The following is a 4,111-nucleotide window of genomic DNA, read 5'->3' on the forward strand; positions in this document are numbered from 1 at the left end:
GCCTGGCCATGGTGCGAGCTGGCAGCCTTGGCACGGGCACGAGCTGGCGGCCTGACCCTGGCACGAGCTGGCAGCCTGGCCCAGGCGCGACCTGGCGGCCTGACACAGGCGCTGACCTGTTGACCTACAAAATGTGCTCACTGACAAATTCGGTATGCATATCCTAACACTCCCATGATCCTTGGAATTTGGCCCACGTGCCGAACAATCCGGAGGGTGGTCAACATGCATGGCGGTTACCTCCAGGAATCTCGAACCACTTAAACAACCTCACAAAAATCTCGGATGTGGTGCGTGAAGCCCACGCCAAACAATGCCTATATAAAGTTACCAACCCCAATGGAAAGGGGCAAGCGAGCAAATGGCTAGGCATATCCTAGCTCTCATACTTTATGATTTTTTAGCTCGCACTGTACTCTGAGAGTTCTGATTTAAGCATCGGAGCGACATCGCCGGGTTAGCCACCCCGGGTCTTCTGACATTTGGTTCCTTGTAGGTCTCTAAAGAGCAATGAAGCTTGTCAATCTAGCTTTTCACCAGGCAGCTCAACACCTGGTCAGCCCGACACCTCATCAAGGTAGCTCGACACTAGGCACCTAGTCAGCTCGCCACCAGATAGCTCACCAACAAGCAGCTCATCAAGGTAGTTCGCCACCAGGCAATTCACCACCAGGGAGCTCACCACCAGGAAGTTCGCCACTAGGTAGCTCGCCACCAGACAGCTCGCCACTAGGGAGCTCCACTTCAGCCTCTGAGTCACATGCCACTTGGGAGCATATGTCACTAATGAGGTACTTAGCCAAAAAATTTGATACATCACGAAAAAATTGATACGTGACCAGAAACGGTTACATCACATATTAAAATAAAATAGTATATTATTTAAACACATAACAATATACTACAAATATACATATATTTATATTATATAATATATATTTAAGAACACTAATACCCATTATGTTAATATAAATTATTCATATTGACACATATTTAAACTTAATATTTAAAATAAAATGTTCATAAAATTAAAGAAATAAAAACAAAAGAAAACTAGAATACAAAATAGGCATGCATATAAAACGTTTATTTATAGTAATAGAAGTATTAAATGCTTAACCTATAATTTAATTCTTACTATTCATTAAAATTAATAATAAATCAGAGTTAAAAAATTATTATAATAAATCAGAATTACACATAAACAAAAATAGGATAACTAACATTGTAACATGTCAAAATTCATAATAAATTAGTATATAAAATTAAAATTTATTAAAATGGATGAATATATTATTTAAACAAGTAAACAATTAAATTTATAATAAACTTATTAAAATTGATAATAAGCATATAAAAGTTAAAAACCTTAGTATAACCTTATAGATATGTCCAAATTCATAATAAATTTAGAAAATTGAAATATTTTATCTAAAAAAAGCTGTAGTGATTATTGCAAATGGTGTGTTTATCTATTGATAAAAATGTGTATAAACATAATAAATTTAGAAAAATAAAATATTTTGATAGTAAAATTCTGATTTCTTAGTATTAAGATTGTAATAAATTCTGATTTCTTATTAAACTTGATGAATTTATTCTGATTTTTAATACTAAACTTATAATAAATTATGACTTAGTATAAACTTTAATAAATTTATTCTGATTTTTTATATCAAATTTATGGGTAAAAAACCAAAACCACCCTTGAAATTTCTGACAATCATAAAAGCCTTCCCTTTAGTTTCACTTTAACAAAACCCTCCCCTGAATTTTTAAAGAATTCAACAAAAACCTCCCTTCCGTCACAAAATCCTCTCCTAAATTGTCCAAATAACCATTTTACCCTAGCCAAATTGGTAGCAGCACAAAAATCACTACCGTCCATCTCTCATCGTTAAATCTAACAACGTTGTTGTCGTCAACCACAGTTTGATCAAACAGTTCACCATTCCGAGACATGGACTCTGGTATTGGTGGTGACACATGCTTCGGTGCCTTGGGAGACTTGGCAACCATAGGCGCCAATGTTGGAGCTAGCATTGGCATTATCATTGGCGAAGCCTTGAATAACTCCTTGAGTAACAACACTTTGTCGATAGTGTAAATCGCTAGAGGATGTTGGTCTAGCAATGTCCTTGTTATCTTGGCTGTCATGATGTTCTCCAATTTTACCAACTCATGCATCGTTCTGAATTGTGGAATCATACTTATTGGCACAATCTATTGCCAACGTGATCACAACTCTGTTGTTCAACCTCAACATTTCCATGGAATGGTAAATAGGAATTCCGTGATACAACAACAACAAATTCTTCCCATCCGCTGTTAGGTTCTTTTATTTGGGCATGAAGTCCTTAAACACCTGGTCAGTGGGGCAGAACATCGTTAACCCTCCTTCAATGTTGTTGTCAAATGTCCGCTCAGCTTCGGAAGCCACTAGCATATCCGCGAAAACCTTACAACCTCACTTTGATATTAAAGATGTAAGGTTTAGCTGGTTGGGGCCCGGAGTGAGGGCTTCGTCTTCAGCGGATGCCATGACCTTGCCGTGGTTGGATTCGGCTCCAAAGCCAACCTTATTGCCTTTGAGATTGGTGATGTTGACAAAGCTAGAAGCGTTGGGGGCGGAGCCAGTGGCTAGTGGCTTGGAGCATGGTGGCAGTCAAGACCGTACCATTTGTCATTTGATGCTACTTCTATGCTCCAAAATAATCGAGGAGAACATGAAGGGATAGGACATTTTTTATAATTTGATGGTGTAAATGGAGAGGTGTTTGGATAGGAGGTTTGACATGCTGCCATTGTAGACTATGTAGACCGCAATGGTCTCGCGTTGGTTGATCTCTACGATGAGCTGAGTGACAGCTAAGTATTGATTGAAGATGGAGAATTTGGGGTACTTTGCTAGGATGCACATGATATTGTGTGCATCGCTGACCCCGACTAGGAGCAGGAGGAGAGAGGGTTATTGTTCCTGTGGCCATCGGGAAGAGCTGCATTATTTGAGTAGAATGAAAATACGGTAGCAGTTTCGGGTGTGTTGTTATCAATTTTGTTAGGCTAAAATGGGTATTTGGAAAAAATTGATGCACTGGTTTAACGTTTTCCATCTGGACTAGTGACGGAAGGGAGGTTTTATTGAATTTTTTAAAAAATCAGGGGAGGATTTTGTTAAAGTGAAACTGAAGGGGATATTTTTATGATTGTCAAAAACTTTAGGGGAGGTTTTTGTATTTTACCCTTAAATTTATAGTAATAGAAGTATTAAATGCTTAGCCTATAATTTAATTCTTACAATTGATTAAAATTTATAATAAATCAAAATTACACATAAACAACAATAGGATAACCAATAACCTTGTAACATGTCAAAACTCATAATAAATCAGTATATAAATTTAAAATTTATTAAAATGGATGAATATATTATTTAAATAAGTAAACAATTAAATTTATAATAAACTTATTAAAATTCATAATAAGCATATAAAAATTAAAAACCTTATTATAAACTTATAGATATGTCAAAATTCATAATAAATTTAGAAAATTGAAGTATTTTATCTAAAAAACTGTAGTAATTATTGCAAATGATGATGTTTATCTAAAAATAATGATATTTTAGTAAATATATAATCATAATAAATTTAGAAGAATGAAATATTTTGATAATAAAATTAATAAAATATGATTGTTTTGTTGTAATAAGCTAATAACTAATAATAAAACTTGTATTATGATGAGTACATGGTTTACCTACAATTTATGAAGTTTTATGCATGATTTTATGATGGCTTGTTTGAGTTTCACCCCATTTTTAATTTAATTTTAGGAAATATTTCAGGGAAACCAATTCAATAAAAAAAAGGCATAAAATAAGAAAAAAGAGCCAAAATTAAATTAATTTATCTCAGCCTAGCCAAGAGAGCAATAAAGGATCATTCGGCCCATGTACCCATGCTATACTCTTTGGTAGAACCCAAAGAGAGCCTAGCAAGAAAGCTAAATTCGGCCCAGCAAAGAGGAGGCCCATTTCAGCTCAAGAGCAATCTAGATTGTAACCCAAAACAACTCAAAATTCAGCTAAGTTGCAGCCCAAAGTGCAGCC

General features: G+C 35.4%; 1 pseudogene; it reads right to left on the reverse strand.

The window, feature by feature from the left end:
- Positions 1–1,842: 1,842 nt before the first annotated feature.
- On the reverse strand, positions 1,843–3,002 carry LOC104613392 (fasciclin-like arabinogalactan protein 2 pseudogene; annotated as a pseudogene).
- Between the last annotated feature and the right edge of the window lie 1,109 nt (positions 3,003–4,111).

Source organism: Nelumbo nucifera, chromosome 4, assembly GCF_055504915.1.
Source record: "Nelumbo nucifera cultivar China Antique chromosome 4, China Antique-T2T, whole genome shotgun sequence".
Classification (NCBI taxonomy): Eukaryota; Viridiplantae; Streptophyta; class Magnoliopsida; order Proteales; family Nelumbonaceae; genus Nelumbo; species Nelumbo nucifera.